The 20,133-nt window shown below is 40.7% G+C and overlaps 1 protein-coding gene across 1 annotated transcript in view; it reads left to right on the forward strand.

The window, feature by feature from the left end:
- Window positions 1-17,050: 17,050 nt before the first annotated feature.
- The window catches only part of LOC139561875 (collagen alpha-1(XXV) chain-like), a 136,609-nt gene continuing 133,526 nt past the window's right edge, over window positions 17,051-20,133 (forward strand). The window contains exons 1-2 of the mRNA XM_071379247.1: window positions 17,051-17,072; window positions 18,453-18,479. The gene's annotated coding sequence lies outside the window, so the exon portion shown is untranslated. The remainder of the gene's footprint in view (window positions 17,073-18,452; window positions 18,480-20,133) is intronic.

Genomic DNA, 20,133 nt, shown 5'->3' on the forward strand with positions numbered 1-20,133 from the left:
TAGCGTTTTTAAAACACATTTCTTGCAATTCTGTATTGTTTCTCAACAGAACACAACATTTTTTATTAGGTTTTTGACACAATAAACTAAATTGAAAGAGTAGACTAGACTAGTTTTTCTGACTAGATTACTAATCTACCGCCTTCCCTCAAATTCCAACCCACAGTGATTGATTGACAGGTCTGAAACCCTACCAACGCTGTGACTCCCTGACAATCCCACCCACAGTGATTGATTGACAGGCTGAACTGTTAAAGGGCTCTGTGCAGGCCAGTCAAATTCACCCAAATTACAAAATGACACAAAGTATTCCTTACCCTTAGTGTACACAGCCACAGAGCCAATAAAATACATATTTTGAAGAACAAACATCAACGTGGCATATTAATATCTTGCAGTAAAACTGTAAATGTGACTTTAATCTCAAGAGAAGACAGGTTTAATGTTAAAAAGGTGTGTGTATGTGGCCTGTTTGCGTGTGTGTATTGTATATGTCACAAATAATACATTTGTGGGTGTGTGTGTGTGAAAGCAGGAATATTTAGTAAATATTCTAATCACTCTAGTGTAATAAACAGTCACAAACAGACTCACATGCATAACAATGTATGTCTTCTGGCTGTACTTGTCAAAATAAAGTAAACCTGTATTTGATATGACAGCATTTATTTCTGTTCACAAAGGAAGCTCTGACTTAGGAAAGCTCCCGGCAGTGTGACAACATTAAGTTTGGCCTTTAAGATGTCTGTCTGTTCTTCCCATGGTGCCCCTTAGCAGCTCTTGTTTTTCAGCAAGTTATTTAATATCGACTTTGACACCATCATGCGGTTCAACCATTTGATTAGTATGGAATGGACAACCTTAATATAACACTTTACAGACCTGAAAAAGTATCTGCGCCACTTGCCATCTCTGATAGCTCAGGATGATATGGCTGAGTCTACATAATTGTATACAGTTAACACCGTATCCGTATGTATGTGGACAGTGAAGCTAACATTTTAAATTTGCCTCTATATTCTAGCATTTTGGATTTGAGACCAATGTTTCATATGAAATGACAATAGTTTCTATAAGGCAGAACATAATCCGAAACACAACCAAACCTAGTTGCAAATGCAAACTGCAAATGCAACAAGTTTAGAGTGACATTCTTGATGTAGTAATTATGTGCAAGGTAAATTGGACCAAATACTAAACTTGTGGCTACTTTAATGAGTGTACAAAACATTAGGAGCACCTTCCTAATATTGAGATGCACCCCCCTTTTGCCCTCAGAACAGCCTCAATTCGTCGGGGCATGGACTCTACAAGGTGTCGAAAGCATTCCACAGGGATGCTGGCCCATGTTTACTCCAATGCTTCCCACAGTTGTGTCAAGTTGGCTGGATGTCCTTTGGGTGGTGGACCATTCTTTTCACTAGATATTGGAACTGCTGCGGGGACTTGCTTCCATTCAGCCACAAGAGCGTTAGTGAGGTTGGGCCCTGATGTTGGGCGAATAGGCCTGGCTTGTTCGATGGGGTTGAGGTCAGGCCTCTGTGCAGGCCAGTCAAGTTCTTCCACAACGATCTCAAAATACCATTTCTGTATGGACCTCGCTTTGTGCATGGGGGCATTGTAATGCTGAAACAGGCAAGGGCCTTTCCCAAACTGTTTAGGGAAGGCCCTGCACAGAATTGTCTAGAATGTCATTGTATGCTGTAGTGTTAAGATTTCTAAGGGGCCTAGCCCAAACCATGAAAAACTGTCACAGACCAATATTCCTCCTCCACCAAACTTTGGCACTATGCATTCGGGCAGGTAGCATTCTCATGGCACCTGCAAACCCAGATTTGTCAGTCGGACTGTCAGCACTCAGTGGCCCCTTTCTGTGAGCTTGTGTGGCCTACCAATTCAAGGCTGAGCCTTTGTTGGTGGCATCCTATGACAGTGCCTCGTTGAAAGTCACTGAGCTCTTCAGTAAGGCCATTCTACTATCAGTGTTTGTCTATGAAGATTGCTTGGCTGTGTGCTCGATTTTATACACATGTCAGCAACGGCTGTGGCTGAAATAACCGAATCCACTAATTTGAAGGGGTGTCCACATACTCTTGTATATATAGTATACATAAAGTACTTCCATTTATAAACAGTAAGAATATGTATGAAAATTCCATTAAATAATGTAAAAGCTGTCACCTAATATGAAACATTTGATCTCAAATCATAAAATCCTGGAGTATAAAGCAAAAATATAATTTTTTGCTATATGGTCAAAATACATGTGGTGTTGACTGTCAGTAGGTAAAAGGCATGTAAACACTAACGACTGTGACTCACTAACGACTGTTAAATATTGTTGAATGTTGATGTAGAGAAGGGTCCTATTCTATCTACACATCTGTGTATAAGTGTAGGTAGACAAAAGCACAGTGTGTGTTATGTGTTATTGGTCCACTGTGTGGTGATTGCTTTTGACCTTTATGTGTAGGGAATGGTCAACTCTTTTTGCTATGTATATATGATAAAAAGGTGTCCCGATGCCTTTTGACAAGGTTCTGTTACTAGATCAAAGACAGCTTTCAAATTCTACAGGGGATTTGTCATCTCAACTTTTTTGGACTTTGACATAACCATTTTATGTAGACAGTGGAAATGGTCCACCCACACAGACAGTGTGGTGAAGAAGACGCAACAGCATCTCTTCAACCTCAGGATGCTGAAGAAATTTGGCTTGGCCCCTAAGACCCTCACAAACTTTTACAGATGCACAGTCGAGAGCATCCTGTCAGGCTGTATCACCACCTGGTACGGCAACTTCACTGCCTGCAACCGCAGGGCTCTCCAGAGGGTGGTGCGGTCTGCCCAACGCATCACCGGGGGCACACTACCTGCCCTCCAGGACACCTACAGCACTCAATGTCATAAGAAGGCTAAAAAGATCATCAAGGACATCAACCACCCAAGCCACGGCCTGTTCACCCAACTACCATCCAGAAGGCGAGGTCAGTACAGATGCATCAAAGCTGGGACCGAGAGACTGAAAAACAGCTTCTATCTCAAGGCCATCAGACTGTTAAATAGCCATCACTAGCCGGCTACCACTCAACCCTGCACCTTAGAGTCAGCTGCCCTATATACTGTACATATACATGGAATTATTAGTTAACACTAGTCACTTTAATAATGTTTGCTTTCTGCTTTACTCATTTCATATGTACAGTTGAAGTCGGAAGTTTACATACACTTAGGTTGGAGTCATTAAAACTAGTTTTTCAACCACTCCATACATTTCTTGTTAACAAAATATACTTTTGGCAAGTCGGTTAGGACATCAAGTAATCTTTCCAACAATTATTTACTGACAGATAATTTCACTTATAGTTCACCCTATCACAATTCCAGTGGGTCAGACGTTTACATACACTAAGTTGACTGTGCCTTTAAACTGCTTGGAAAATTCCAGAAAATGATTTCATGGCTTTAGAAGCTTCTGATAGGCTAATTGACATCATTTGAGTCAATTGGAGGTGTACCACCTGTGGGTGTATTTCAAGGCCTACCTTCAAACTCAGTGCCTCTTTGCTTGAAATTCATTGGAAAATCAAAAGAAATCAGCCAAGACTTCATAAAAAAGTCTGGTTCATCCTTGGGACCAAATTCAAAACGCCTGAAGGTACCACGTTCATCTGTACAAACAATAGTACACAAGTATAAACACCATGGGACCACGCAGCCATCATACCGCTCAGGAAGAAGACACGTTCTGTCTCCTAGAGATTAACGTACTTTGGTGCGAAAGTGCAAATCAATCCCAGAACAACAGCAAAGGACCTTGTGAAGATTTCCTCCAGGTACAAAAGTATCTGTTTTCACAGTAAAACGAGTCCTATATCGACATAACCTGCAAGGCCGCTCAGCATGACTGATGCCACTGCTCCAAAACCACCATAAAAAAGCCAGACTATGGTTTGCAACTGCACATGGGGAATAATATCGTACTTTTTGGATAAATATCCTCTGGTCTGATGAAACAAAAATAGAACTGTTTGGCCATAATGACCATCGTTATGTTTGGAGGAAAAAGGGGTAGGCTTGCAAGCCAAGAACACCATCCCAATCGTGAAGCACGGGGGTGGCAGCATCATGTTGTGGGGGTGCTTTGCTGCAGGAGGGACTGGTGGACTTCACAAAATAGATGGCATCATGAGGTAGGAAAAATATGTGGTTATATTGAAGCAACATCTCAAGACATCAGTCAGGAAGTTAAAGCTTTGTTACAAATGGGTCTTCCAAATGGACAATGACCCCAAGCATACTTCCAAAGTTGTGGCAAAATGGCTTAAGGACAACAAACGTAAATGTATTTTTGCAGAGCATACAACCATGCCAACAACACATCCATGGAGATCAGTGAACAAAGGGCTGGACAACGGGTCGCACCGAAGAACTACATGGTTGCCAAGAAATTCTTAAAATGTGTACACAGCATTTGTGTGTTGAAGTCACTTTTAATTCTTAACTGATCTACCATTTCTCTCACCGAGATTGAGTCATTAAAGGCAGACCAGCAGAAAGATAAACATTATCTGAGGGCAGAGATACGGGCGACAGTTGATGCATTGGTCCAGAGCCAGGCGACATTGGTGGAGAGTCATGCGGAGAATGATGCGTTTAAGAGGGCGAGGAACGAGATGGAGTCACAATCCATGCCAGGCATATCTGTGAGCTCTGGAACTGCACCTCCGACAGGCAGAGTCAATATACCTGGCTGGTTCGTCAGGTCATTGGCACCCTGACATTTCCATTCCTCTTCTGACAACAGAACTTGACCAACTGCTCACCAGGCACTGCAAGGGCCATCTGGACCGTTATGCTGTTCTGCTATTCCAAGGATGTGTAACCGAAGAGAGATACCACGAGTTGGCACAGAATACCAACTGGAATGGATCCCGAGGCAAATGTGGCTTACCAGTGAACCTCCGGGGGTTCATCATTAATACTGTGTCTCAGAAGTTTCTGTCCATGACTAATGCAACCCGAAAAAGCATTAAAGACAGAGTTAATGAGTACTTGAGGTCATGGCCTAGTCTCCCTTTTGTAAGGAATTAGGCACTTTCCCATGTTTACTACAGTATGTACTGTAGGCTACGTTTACTTGTCAGAATGCACAGTAGCCTAATAAACAAATGCAGGTGGCTTATATCTTCAAAAGCTTTATTATCCAAATGTAAAATCATGTACTGTACAGTATTGTATTTATTCATCAGCATGTTCATGCTATTTTGGCCTTTATTCAGATTACAACCGCTCACTTTCATTTTTTTGAAAACAAAATAATCTCCAGAATATGGTTATATATAGGTTACCCGCTGTGGACAACTATTTCAGCACCGTTTCGCGCTGCTCTGAGATAAGCATGAAGAAATGAAAATGTTCAATTATATTCCATGATATTCTTAAGATGTATATATATACAGTATATCACAAAAGTGAGTACACCCCTCACATTTTTGTAAATATTTGAGTATATCTTTTCATGTGACAACACTGAAGAAATGACACTTTGCTACAATGTAAAGTAGTGAGTGTACAGCTTGTATAACAGTGTAAATTTGCTGGTTCCGAGATAACTGTCATCAGAAACGCTGACTAGCATAGCCTAGCCTAGCGCCACAAGGATATAATATAATATAATTTCATGAAATCACAAGTCCAATACAGCAAATGAAAGATAAACATCTTGTGAATCCAGCCAACATGTCCGATTTTTTAAATGTTTTACAGCGAAAACACAACATATATTTATGTTAGCTCACCACCATATCCCAAAAAACACAGCCATTTTTTCACAGCAAAGATAGCTTTCACAAAACCCACAAATAGAGATAAAATTAATCACTAACCTTTGAACAACTTCATCAGATGACAGTCATATGACATCATGTTATACAATACATTTATGTTTTGTTCGATTATGTGCATATTTATAGCCACAAATCGTGGTTTTACATTGGCGCCATGTTCAGAAATGGCTCCAAAATAGCGAAAGTAATTACAGATAGCCACGTGAAATACAGAAATACTCATCATAAACTTTGATGAAAGATACATGTTTAACATATAATTACAGATACATTTGTTCTTAATGCAACCGCTGTGTTAGATTTAAAAAATAACTTTAGTAAAAAGCACAGCATGCAATAATCTGAGACAGCGCTCAGCCATTCTCCGCCATGTTGGAGTCAACAGAAATACATCATAAATATTCCCTTACCTTTGAAGATCTTTCATCAGAATGCAGTGCCAGGAATCCTAGTTCCACAATAAATAGTTTTTTTGTTTTGTAATGTCCATTACTTCTGTCGAATTAGCAACTTTGGCTAGCATGTGTAGTTCACGTGTCCATAGAACTTTACGCTAATGAACGAAAACTTAAAAAAGTGATATTACAAATCGAATAAACTGGTCAAACTCAGTTGAGAATCAATCTTCATGATGTTTTTCCTCATATATATCCAATAACGTCCCAGACGGAGCATTTCTTCATGTCTATCTAACACATTACAGACAAGGACATGACATTCCCAATGTGCGTGGCCGAGAACTGGCAATATGCCTGACCTGTCACTCCAAAGGCTCTCATTCGGTCCCACATCAGGCTAGACGCTTCATTCCACGTTCTACTGCCTGTTGACATCTAGTGGAAGGCGTATGAAGTGCATACAGATCCATAAATATAAGGCAATTGAATAGGCGATGCCTTTCACAGCAATCCATTTCAGAATTTTCACTTCCTGTTTGGAAGTTTGCCTGCCATATGAGTTCTGTTTTACTCACAGATATAATTCAAAGAGTTTTAGAAACTTCAGAGTGTTTTCTATCCAATAGTAACAATAATATGCATATCATATGATCTAGGACAGAGTACGAGGCCGTTTAATTTGGGCACCAATTCATCCAAAAGTGAAAATGTCGCCCCCTAGTTCTAAGAAGTTAACTTGGGTCAAACGTTTCGTGTAGCCTTCGACAAGCTTCTCACAGTAAGTTGGGTGAATTTTGGCCCATTCCTCCTGACTTAGCTGGTGTAATTGAGTCAGGTTTGTAGGCCTCCTTGGTCGCACGTGACTTTGTCAGTTCTGCCCACAAATTTTCTATAGGATTGAGGTCAGGGCTTTGTGATGACCATTACCTTGACTTTGTTGTCCTTAAGCCATTTTGCCACAACTTTGGAAGTATGCTTGGGGTCAATATCCATTTGGAAGACCCATTTGTGACCAAGCTTTATCTACCTGACTGATGTCTTGAGATGTTGCTTCAATATATCCACTTAATTTTCCATCCTCATGATGTCATCTATTTTGTGAAGTACACCAGTCCCTCCTGCAGCAAAGCACCCCCACAACATGATGCTGCCACCCCCGTGCTTCACGATTGGGATGGTGTTCTTCGGCTTGCAAACGTCTCCCTTTTTCCTCCAAACATAATGATGGACATTATGGCCAAACAGTTCTATTTTTGTTTCATCAGACCAGAGGACATTTTTCCAAAAAGTACAATCTTTGTCCCTATGTGCAGTTGCAAACCTTATTCTGGCTTTTTTTATTTCGGTTTTGGAGCAGTGGCTTCTTCCTTGCTGAGCGGCCTTTCAGGTTACGTCAATTAAGGACTTGTTTTACTGTGGATATAGATACTTTTGTACCTGTTACCTCCAGCATCTTCACAAGGTCCTATGCTGTTGTTCTGGGATTGATTTGCACTTTTCGCACCAAAGTATGTTCATCTCTAGGAGACAGAACGCGTCTTCTTCCTGAGCGCAATGACTGCTGTGTGGTCCCATGGTGTTTATACTTGTGTACTATTGTTTGTACAGATGAATGTGGTACCTTCAGGCATTTGGAATTTGCTCCCAAGGATGAACCAGACTACAATTTTCGAGGTCTTGTCTGATTTCTTTTGATTTTCCCATGATGTCAAGCAAAGAGGCACTGAGTTTGAAGGTTGGCCTTGAAATACATCCAAGGGTACACCTCCAATTGACTCAAATTATGTAAATTAGCCTATCAGAAGCTTTTAGAGCCATGACATAATTTTCTGGAATGCAAATTTTCTCCAAGCTGTTTAAAGGCACAGTCAACTTAGTGTATGTACACTTCTGACCCACTGGAATTGTGATACAGTGAATTTTACGTGAAATAATCTGTCTGTAAACAATTGTTGGAAAAATCTACTTTGTGTCATGCACAAAGTAGATGTCCTAACCGATTTGCCAAAACTATAGTTTGTTATCAAGAAATTTGTGGAGTAGTTGAAAAACGAGTTTTAATGACTCGAACTTAAGTGTATGTAAACTTCCGACTTCAACTGTATATCTGAGAGATATAAGAAAGATCAGGAAACATTTGTATATATTTTTTTACATGTATTTAACCCTTTATTTTTGGCACTAAAGAGTGTCCATATACTGTATACAGTACTTCCACTGTTTTTCAACTGTTACCGGGTGACCTTCAGACAAGTCTTGCGAGGCCTATTGGCGTGTACGCAGACATGTACGTGTTCATGAGAGTCTCACCTTTCCACACAGGGGTCATATTAGTGTGTTGCCTTAACTTTTCGGACGCTACAGACAGAAGTTGGCAGATCGCCTTTACCGACTTCATACGAGTCCCAAGACTCTTGTGGGGGTCTTAGAGCAGAAAGGAAAACACCATCGTCTTCGTGAGTCTCATCTTTCCATAGATTTTGTGAGAAGACCGATTTTCGAGAAGACCGATGTCTCATGGTCTGACACCATCGCTCTAGCTCTGTCACCTTTCACCGTAGATGCGAAAGTGCATTACTCAACTCGAACTGGACAGAAAATGTTATTTTTTATGAGTCAGAAGCGAAGGATATACTGCTTCTCTGAGACCAGGCCCAAATCGCCGTCTCTGACAATTTTAAGGGCTTCCCTCTGACACCACCTATTATATAGGTCCTGGATGGCAGGAAGCTTGGCCCCAGTGATGTACTGGGCCGTACGCACTACCCTCCGTAGCGCTTTGCGGTCAGATGCCGAGCAGTTGCCATACCAAGCGGTGATGCAACCGGTCAGGATGTTCTCGATGGTGCAGCTGTAGAACCTTTTGAGGATCTGGGGACCCATGCCAAATCTTTTCAGGCTCCTGAGGGGGAAGAGGTTTTGTTGTGCCCTCTGCACGACTATCTTGGTATGTTTGGACCATGATAGTTTGTTGGTGATGTTGACACCAAGGAACTTGAAACTCTCGACCCGCTCCGTCGATGTTAATGGGGGCCCTGTTCGGCCCACCTTTTCCTGTATCCCACGATCAGCTCCTTTGTCTTCCTCACATTGAGGGAGAGGTTGCTGTCCTGGCACCACACGGCTAGTTCTCTGACCTCCTCCCCAAAGGCCGTCTCGTCGTTGTCGGGGCGGGTCAGCAAACTTAATGATGGTGTTGGAGTCGTGTTTGGCCACGCAGTCGTGGGTGAACAGGGAGTACAGGAGGGGACTAAGTATACACCCCTGAGAGGCCCCAGTGTTAAGGATCAGCGTGGCAGACGTGTTGTTGCCTACTTTTACCACCTGGGGGCGGCCCTTCAGGAAGTCCAGGATCCAGTTGCAGAGGGAGGTGTTTAACTCCCGATTCAACTCTCTTTGTGTATGTGTATTGACATGTTGCACCGAGCTGTCTGTCTAAACTACTGGTACACTGCTAGGTCACCCATGCATACCCCACAAGACATGCCACAAGAGGTCTCTTCACAGTCCCCAAGTCCAGAACAGACTATGGGAGGCACACAATACTACATAGAGCCATGACTACGTGGAACTCTATTCCACATCAAGTAACTGATGCAAGCAGTAAAATTTTATTTAAAAAACAGATTAAAAAACACCTTATGGAACACAAACATAGGCACAGACACATGCGTACACACACACATACACACACACATACACGATAACATATGCACTATACACACATACACATGGATTTAGTACTGTAGATATGTGGTAGGGGTGGAGTAGGGGCCTGAGGGCACAGTGTGTTGTGAAATCTGTGAATGATTGTAATCATTTTATAAACTGCCTTAATTTTGCTGGACCCCAGGAAGAGTAGTTGCTGCCTTGGCAGCAGCTACTGGGGATCCATAATAAATACAAATACAAATGAAAAGGACCCTGAGTACCTGGAAAAGTGCTACATCCAGTTTATTATCATTATTACCTTTATTAGAAAAGCACATAATAATGGCAATTGTTACGCTTGTACAATTCCTGTAGCTACAGTGAACTACAATAGGCATCAATTGAATTGAGCCCATCCACCTCAATATTTCTATAGAATATTTGCTCTTAAATATGATACTGTATAATGCTGTAAAATGAGTACCGACACTTCAAGTACCAGCAGAGGCGGTCGAATTGAAATTAAAAGTGGGTTTGTGGGTTTGATTCCCACTTGGGTCAGTATGAAAAAAATATGAATAGCTATACACTCTAAAATGAGAATTGCATTTTGAGCCTCAATGCAAGGCATTCAATGTACCCCCAGAGCTGACTGGAACAGCTCCAGTGGATGTCTGCCTGTCCAAGTGATGTGCAAAGCAGTACAGTATAAGGTGCTGACCGTGTCGGCAGAACCATTTCAACACGCATTGCTTCTAAATGGAAGCCAACTATTGTAACGCTTGAAATGGCAAGTGTGTGACACGTATCACCATATGATGTGATTCAACATAGTTTAGAGAGAAATTAACATGCATGAATGGGCAACTTTTGATAAGCTAAGAAGGCTCCTATGATAGCAGATAAAGTAAATCTCTACTTTAGAGATAATCAGTGCTATAACTAATGAATGGCACTAAAAGCAGAAATGAAATTAATTGTTCATTATTATAAACATTTGAAAATTCTGTCATTCAATCAGTTAGATATTTGTCTATTAAGCATTACTGTAAATGCAGAGTCTCCCTTACTACATTTACTAAAAAACATTTCATCTTGTGAGTTGTTTCATGTGTGTTACTATTGTAAAACATTCATGTTAGGTTGTGTAATCCACAAAGACTATTAGGCTTGTCAAGGCTTTTAAAGATTGCTGTCTGAGTGTAAATGTGTTCAGAGTGAAAACTGCCAGTGACTTAACCAAAGCCAGCAGGTGTGTGGCCAACAATGCTGGGAAAAAAAGATTTACTAACACATTCACTACATTAAAAAAGGATGTGGACACCTGCTCTTCGAACATCTCATTCCAAAATCATAGCCATTAATATGGAGTTGGTCCCCCCTTTGCTGCTATAACAGCCTCAACTCTTCTGGGAAGGCTGTCCAGTAGATGATGGAACATTGCTGAGGATACTTTTTTTCATTCAGCTACAAGAACATTAGTGAGGTTGGGCACTGATGTTGGGCTATTAGGCCTGGCTCGCATTCGGTGTTCCAATTCATCCCAAAGGTGTTTGATGGGGTTGAGGTCAGGCCTCTGGGCAGTCCAGTCATGTTCTTCCACACTGATCTCGACAAACCATTTCTGTATGGATCTCACTTTGTGCACGGGGGCATTGTCATGCTGAAACAGGAAAGGGCCTTCCCCAAACTGTTGCCACAAAGTTGGAAGCACAGAATGATCTAGAATCTCAGTGTATGCTGTAGCGGTAAAATTTCCCTTCACTGGAACTAAGGGGTCTTAGCCCGAACCATGAAAAACATCCCCAGACCATTATTCCTCCTCCACCAAACTTTACAATTTGCACTATGCATTCGGGCATTCTCCTGGCATCTGTTAACTGCCAGATGGAGAAGCGGTGATTCAACACTCCAGAGAACGCATTTCCACTGCTCCAGAGTCCAATGGCCGAGAGCTTTACACCACTCCAGCCAACGCTTGACATTGCACATGGTGATCTTAAGCTTGTGTGGCTGGAAACCCACTTCATAAAAATCTAGACAAACAATTATTGTGCTGACGTTGCTTCCAGAGGCAGTTTGGAACTCGGTAGTGAGTGTTGCAGCCGAAGACAGACAATTTTTATGCGCTTCAGCATTTGGCTGTCCTGTGCTGTGAGCTTGTGTGGCCTACCACTTTGCGGCTGAGGCGTTGTTGCTCCTAGACATTTCCACTTCACAATAACAGCACTTACAGTTTACCGTGGCAGCGCTAGCAGGGCAGAAATTTGACAAACTGTCTTGTTGGAATGGTGGTATCCTATGACGGTGCCACGTTGAAAGTCACTGAGCTCTTAAGTAAGGCCATTCTACTGCCAATGTTTGTCTATAGAGATTGCATGGCTGTGTGCTCGATTTTATACACCTGTCAGCAACGGCTGTGGCTGAAGTAGCCAAATCCACTAATTTGAATGGGTGTCCACATACTCTTGTATATATAGTGTATATTGAAACTAATTTCATACAACTAATTCCATACATATAATAATACACTGAATTTACAAAACATTAAGGACACCTGCTCTTTCCATGAAATAAACTGACCAGGTGAAAGCTATGACCCCGTACTTGTTAAATTAATTTCAATCAGTGTAGATAAAGGGGAGGAGACAGGTTAACAAATGATTTTTTAAGCCTTGAGACAATTGAGACATGGATTGTGTATGTGTGCCATTCAGAGGGCGAATGGGGAGGGCAAAATATTTAATTGCCTTTGAACGGGGTATGGTAGTACAGTTTCCCGTGTGTATCAAGAATGGTCCACCACCCAAAGGCATTGGAATCTACATGACTGTGGGAAGTATTGGAGTCTACATGGACCAGCATCCCTGTGGAATGCTTTCGACACCTTGTAGAGTCCATTCCCAGACTAATTGAGGCTGTTATGAGGGCAAAAGGGGGTGGGGTGCAACTCAATATTCTAAATATTAGGAAGGTGTCCTTAATGTTTTGTACACAGTGTAGATCTAGACATGCAGTTACAATAGTCTGTTGGATTATAATATTATCAGTTGACAAATTGTGGATGAAATTGTAATTGACACAGAGGCAGGGAACGGAGAACATGCTTTTATTCAAATCCTCCTACAGAGTTCCATGCAGCCCAGAGTTTTTGATTTCTTATAGACCATCGGAAAGAGCAGACTCTAAGGTTTCTAACACACTACATTTGGCAAACAACTCTAAAAAAATTATTCAATATAACAGTTTTTTGTAGAATAACCACCTGATCAACTCATTCCAAACGTGAGGACTTGCGACACTCAGCAATAGTTTGTTTAGGAAAAATTATATTTTATTCTGTTATATTGTGATTGCATTCTTACTATAAAATATATGTGTGTTGACTGTGATAAGGGCAGGGGAATATAAGCGTGTCTTGTCTGCGAAATTAACAAATTAACTTTTTGATTTCATTGTCATGGCGCATAGCCATGTAGACTAAGCACAGTAACATAAGCTACATTAAACTCAAAGTATGCTATTCTGTTCTTTTGAAATACATTTTTTTGTATCCTGTTTCTTAAGATCTGCCATAAACAAAATAATGGATTCATTTGTGGTGGTGTATATTAAATGGCTTTTATTAGACTGTTTAAAATGTAGATGTCCAAAGGGCATGGCATTGGCGTCTAAGTGTCGAGGCCGCGCTATTCTGCCAACAAAACATGTAAAACAGACTTGCGTTAAAACTGCAATCGGTAATTTTTTATAATTTTTTTGTCCAGCATTTTATAAATTTGTGGCAACAGCTGGTCAATGGTATCTACATTTTCCCCAATAGTTTCCCTTACAATGAAAACTCCGACTGATTTATTGTTGGCTAATTACATTGCACTACAGGAATGCAGTTGAAACATGTTTGTCGTCCAACCATGTTTCTTGTCCAAACATGGCTCAGTTGTATGTCTGGCTTGAGGGTCTAGAGTACACCAGTGTTTCCCACTGTTTCCCCAGGGGATAAACGTGCTCTATGTTGCAATGGCACTTATTTTAATTGAGCACATAGACCATCTGCATTATTCTGCCTTGAGATTTGAATACTGAATGCTGTATTTTCTTGAAAATATGACATCAATAAATGACTAAATGACTCATAGTTGGGTGTACAGATCTCACGTCAGAATACCTACCCATGTTCTCTGTATATTATGCCTCTTTGAGGGGCCAGCAAAGCAACCATTAATGTATAATTGCAGTGCTTGTCAGTGGCCAACAACTTGACTTTGAGCCAGTCAGAGAGCGGAGGAGCCAACAAAAAAGGCGGGCATTTTCTCGGTACATCCATAGACGAACCAGTCACACTTCATATGCAATGTAGGCTATTGTATGGTAGTTAGCTAAGTGTAACGTAAACTCACCCCATTCCGTACAAATGTGCGCAACCGCGACATTCAAACGAGGCTGCAAAAAAAACTAATGGGACTGTAGCGACTGTGCTGACTTCAAAATCTGAGTTGTGAACTACGTTTCTATTCAAGCGTTGATCGACATGGTAATGGCTCTATAGTATTGGAGAAAAGTAGAAAAAAACTGACCCTCCGTTACATCGTGACGTGTCATGCCGTAACGTACAGCACGTGTAAAGCAACTATTTCTGTCTTATAATCTCTCTCCACCAGGTGTAGCACTTCTCTCGTTGTTTAAAAACAAGAAATGGACAGTGACGGGGGTAAGGGGGGATACCTAGTCATTTTTTGCGTCGTCACTGCAAGCGATCATCACTCTCAAAAGGCAATGTTTACTTCTGAAGATCACTTTAGCACCGCCTTAAAAACCCGATTAAAATTCGACACAAACCTTCAAATAGGTATGTAATGACACATTATATAAACTCTTTATAGTGTTTTATTTACATTTTAGAGGCGATAAGGTGATAAGTTGGACAGATCGAGTGAAAAAAAGCAATGTTTCCACATGATATCTCTCCTTCTCACTATCACGCATTAGTTTCTCTTCCCCACCCGCCATTTTTAAAAAGACCAGACGGGGCTCATTGCCTTCTTCCTGCAGCGTGGAGGGCATGTCATTGACTTTGTTGGAAAGGGGAGAAATTGTGCTTTACAATTGACATTACAGTTGATCTGGAAGTATTACGTTTTTGGGGTGCTAAAATAAGGTCAATTGTACGGACCAAGGCGATGTACAAAAGTGAGTGAGTTTACGTTACAAACACAATGCATAAAACACTAAATAGTTATTCCAAGCTAGCTAACCACTCTAGCTAGTATTGACATAATTAAATCACAATGTATTAGCTAGTTTCCATGAAACAGCTGCCTGTGTTAGCGGCCGAGTTAGTGCATGTCCTTAGCTAGCTAACTAGATAGCTATGTTGTGCTAGCTTGTGAATATGCTAACGTTAGCTAGTATGGGATAATGGAGAGTGAATGAAATTGTTTCTTCGAAATCTTGTTAGATAGTAATTTCACTGTTGCCATCTGGCTAGTATTAACAAGGGCTTTCTACAAATAGCAACATCAGTGCAGATAGCTTGGAATCGAGACCATAAGCAATACACACAATACATCTGCATTGCCAAACAACGCTACTGCCACCTTTTGGTTTGGAGTAGCTGACGACTTCCATGGTCTTTGCTGTGTGAACACAAAAAGAGATTGACTGCCGACATTCTGTTCAGAGGTGCCAAGTAAACATTTGACAATCCTACTGGTGTGTCTTAGCTTTAAAGGTGTGGGCTAGGAAAACTACAGGTGAGAAAAACTACAGTTCCCCTGAGCCGGGACCTCCCTCTCAATACCATTGGGGACATGGGATTAATCCGATTGGTGCTGCCACTCACCCAAAATGACTGGGATCACTGTACTCCAATAAGAGTGGGCCCTGCACACAACAGAACGGTGTGGAAGGGCTGAAAGGGTGAAGACCCTGTTCGAGCTCTATTTCCTTAGCACAGTGTTGGCTGAAGAGAAAGGCTGCTGAAATATCTCTGGATCACTTTCATTCCAGACCTTACGATTTGTGCGATTAATGTACCACCACAAAGTCTGTGTCTGTTGGCTTGCTATTCTGGGCCAGTGAGAACACATACACAAACACAGGTCAACATTTGTATACAATCAATCTACAGATTATTACAGTCAGTGCACTACCAGTCATATTTTTTCGGAGGTTTATACTTAAGCTGAAGGTCTCTTGCCATGTCTGGACAAAATCCATTAGTGCTTGCGAACATGCAGCTTTGATGATTTGGTATTATGGAACAGTTCACTGGTCATGATTTTCCTGATGCTGCCTTAATTTTAAACCACAAACATACTTATTTGACGACAAAATCACATCAACCCTTCAATTCAACCAATGGTCTTGAGCCAGATAAACAACATGCTCAACATGTGCATTCCACTACAACAGTCAGCCGACCTGGGTTCAAATACTTTTGAAAATTATAAACCCCACCTGTCTGGTGGAAGGCTAGATCAAACATTAAAAGTTTGATCTAGCCTTCCATCAGATGGGTGGGATTTATCGTTTTGGGACTATTCTAATAGTCCATTAAGCCACACAAGCTCAATCAAGCACTGACCAATGGGCCGACGATCAATGACATGGACTGCATTAGAACAGTGTTTCTCAACCTCCGGTAGGTACAATGTTGCAGACCGGTTGGTCAGTTAGTGAGCTGACACTGATTTTATTCGAGTTTAAATGCCAGTTTTACTGTACGTGGTGCTCAAAGGAGGGAAACCCCAGCGTGCCAGTTCCTGGAACAAAACATGTTGAAAAACACTGGGTGACCTCATTAGGTCTATTACTGAGAATACGAAGGCATCCTGCCTTAAAATACAACTGTTCACCCATTACCTTTTACAGGGCCCACCCAGGAGCTTTTCATACATTGAATGACTGACTTTGGAATGTAGAACTTACCTTTCAAAAGCAATTGTGTAAAAAGTAGGTGTTCCCATTGTGAAGAGCATATATAGTTTCTCCATACCACTTGTCAGAACTTTGTTGGATATTGCTGGATTTATGCACATGGCCTTGTTTTGCATTCAGTTTGCAGCTTTGACTGTACATTTTTGTAATGCTATGAATATGTATAAAATGTTTTACTTTTTTAATTAAATGTTTTTCCGCCCAATAGGGTCCTCCTGGTCTACAGGGTGACAAGGTAGGTAAACAAATGTTTTATTCATATGTTCAATGCATAATGAATGTATTACTTTCCAAGGGCTAACTTTCTTTGGTTTCTCTGGCAGTGGATGGACATGATCTAAATTCCTTGGCTTCCCACCCTTTCTTACAATACATTTTGGGGTCAAAAGCATTAACGTATGACTTTACTTTATTCCCTAATCAAATGTGTCCATAAATAATGTAGTTTTGTATGGTATTCTAAAGTTCCATTTAAAAATTGAAGTCCTACCTACCTCAAGTCTCAGTTGTGAATATTTAAATATTCACATCGTTCACAAATCCACTGACTTAATGACTTAACACCAGGGCCCGAACTGAAGTGCTTAAATGCTTCCTGAACATCCCTCCATAAAATGGCAGCCGATGAGAAATAACCACACTGTATCTTTATAAGTCTGTTGAACTTGGGGACCAATATGTACCCATGCGCCTTGCTTTGGAATATTTAAACCATGAAAATGGTTGACGTTCCACGCTTAATTCACACACAATGGAAATAGGCTGCTCTGGTTTTCCTCTGTCTTACTCGACTAGCAGGCATTGCAAAGCATCCGTGTGGCTCTAACAGGGCGTATATATTATTTCATTTTTTGAGATATATAACTGACAGTTGTTGGTATTCGTGTTTAATGAAAGTTCTGTTTACTATCAATCCTTGCTGTTCAGTCAGACCCCTCTAATAACTCAATGTACCTCATCAACAAATTGTCGATCATTTTTATTTAACCTTTATTTAACTAGGCAAGTCAGTTAAGAACAAATACTTATTTACAATGATGGCCTACCCCGGCGAAACCCTCCCCTAACCCGGACGACGCTGAGCCAATTGTGCGTTGCCCTATGGGATCAGGGCACAACACGTACAGTAAATAACAGAAATGCAGAATGGGTCATTCAAAAGTTGAGGTTTATACTAGTGTAGCTAACTGACAGTTGGTAATTGGATACACTTGCATTTTGTTTGGCCTCGTTCAACTTCAGCCTTTTTCTGTTCAATGTTAAAACAGCAACCGTGTTAAATCACCCACCTAAGTTGAATAAAGTACACCGTCTGAGGATGTGCCAGTCAAAAATTTGACTAAGAATTGGCACGTCTTAAATGTGTGGTGAGGTATAAAGAGATTGGTCATGTATTCATTTTACTCTATGATCAATGATCACTGTCCCACTCCCCCTTCCCCTCAACCCTATTCACGTCAGTCTGTGTTATCATAAGTGATTTTACTCTCAACCACAATTAATATTTGAGGCTGACTATATTATTTTTCCTTTCTTCTGTGTGTGTGTTTGTGTGTGTGTGTGTGTGTCTGGTTAATACATGTATTTCAAGACAAATTCTTTCTGCCCCTTGCAGGGGGATCAAGGCGACCAAGGACCGCGGGTATGTGGTTTGCTCTTTCTTGTAATTTTTTGATTGGCTGTTGAATGTGACTTTGTGTGACTGTATTTCTCCCTCGCCGAAGTAGTGGGCCAAAGATTCCAGGGATATGGTTTTTCCAAATGGATTCCAAGGATAGTTTTAACGCTTTTTTTGTGCAAAGACAACCAGAGCAATATACTGTATACTGTAGCAGGGAGTTCCAATATGATCAAAACTACAGACGGGTTATATAGGTTGCTGAAAACGACTGTCCATAATTTTTTGTATTAGGCAACTCAGGGAGCCCACTTGAAAACATGACAGAGAAGCAATTTCCCGCTTCGCTCATCATTAAACAGTCAATAGACATTAAGTCATAGAATTACACTAAAACTGTGTAGGACATCACTTAATTCTTGAAAATAACAACCCAAATGTTAAAAGTGGTGGAGATGTCCTTTAACACATGTTTAACCTGACGGTGGTTTCTGGTTCCATCCACAGGGTCTGGAATGCGGCCCATATACACCCCCTTCATAAAAGTGGTGACCCGTGTGACCTAAATAATTATCGCCACATTTTCAAACTCTCTTGCCTAGCTAAAATCTTAGAATTATTGGTAAATACTCAACTTAGATCCTTTTTAACAACGAAATGTAGACTAACTGTTCATCATGGTCATAGCACCATGTCTGCTACCTCTATGGATTTAAACAACATTATTTATTGTATGGAAAGGAATAAATACTGTGCTGCCCTTTTTTATATATAGTAGCTGTCTAAGGCTTTTGACACTGTGGATCACTCATCACTTATTCAGTGGCTTTCTTCAATTGGCGTGTAGCTGATTTGAAAATGATTTAACGGACACCCTTTGATACAGTGATTGATTCTTGCTCTGGTTCTTTTTACGTTAACAATATTGTTTAATCTGTAAAAAAAGTTACTTTCACTTGTACTGTTGCAGATGATACTATTGTGTATGCTATTGCCCCCAAAGCTGACCAGGCTATTTCAAAGCTTCAGTCTGGCTTTATTGCCTTGCAGAAATCCTTTGTTGAACTGACATTGGTAGTTAATGCAGGTAAAACCAAGTATATGTTATTTTGCATATCACATACAAATGTATCTGATGATTTATGCATACATACATTGGATGGTGTCCACAGTGATCGTTTCCCAGCTTATAAATATCTAGGATTCTGGATTGATGATAGGCTTTCCTTCAAAAAGCATGTTGATGAGTTAGTTAAGATGTTAAGAATTAAAATGTGCTTATATTACAGGAATAGGTCATGCCTTTCATTAAATAGCAGAAAGCAAATAATTCAGTCGACATTCATTCTGGTCTTAGACTATGATGATATCCAGGGGCGTCATGCACCCCAAAAATCTGAGGGGCACAAAGTACATGAGGATTACTGGGGGGGTTTGAGATTTTTGAATTTTTCAAAGACCTGATACAGCTTTTTAATGCAATCTAGGACCATAATCATTATGCTTAATTCTATGTAAAAAAAAGAATAAAATGTAAGCATACCTCTTGAGCTGCCTGTATCCTCCTGACTGGTGGTTCTTGTTTTAAAGAAACAAAATATGGTTATCTGCATCTCTGCTAAAATCTGGGTAAAAGATTGAAAGGAATTTGAGTCTTATTTAGTTACTGCTTGCTTTT

The sequence above is a fragment of the Salvelinus alpinus genome, chromosome 31, assembly GCF_045679555.1.
Source record: "Salvelinus alpinus chromosome 31, SLU_Salpinus.1, whole genome shotgun sequence".
In the NCBI taxonomy this organism is placed as follows: Eukaryota; Metazoa; Chordata; class Actinopteri; order Salmoniformes; family Salmonidae; genus Salvelinus; species Salvelinus alpinus.